Here is a 580-nt window from a genome sequence, read left to right as displayed (position 1 = left end):
GGCCATGCTTGTGCTTAAGAAGCCCTGGCTGGTACAGGGCAGAACAAACTAAAGTTGGGGAAAGGCCAGAAGCTAAGCCAGGGTCCCTACGAACAGCTGCCAGTAGGCAAGTCCTCAGGCAAAAGAGATGCAAGTCCAAGGTCACAGATCTCTGGCACAGATCTGGCAAAGATGACCCATAGCTGGCAAGAAGGCCCATACAGAGAAGCTGGGACACCTTGCTTGGGCCCCCACTGTATGATTTTGTACATAAGGCTCCTCAGGGGAAGCTGCAAGTAAACAGAGCCCCATAGATTGTGGACACTTGCCTCTGCCTCCTGAGTGCTGGCATCAGAGGCACGCACAGACACAGGTACCAAGAAAGAGGAGGAGGACAAGAAAAAAAGAAAAGAAACATAGGGACAGTTGAGTATAGATCAATTGTATTGAAAACATTTTCTTGAGACAGGGCCTTATGTCTTAGGGTGGTCCTGAAGTCAATGTATAGCAGAGGGTGACCTTGAATTTTCTCTCTCAAGTACCATTGCTCCACCAAGCCCTGTTTTTATGGTGCTAGAGATGGATCCAGTTGAACTTCATC

Source organism: Micromys minutus (assembly GCF_963924665.1).
Source record: "Micromys minutus genome assembly, chromosome: 2".
NCBI classification, from domain to species: Eukaryota; Metazoa; Chordata; class Mammalia; order Rodentia; family Muridae; genus Micromys; species Micromys minutus.
Note: the sequence above shows the minus strand (reverse complement) of the source record.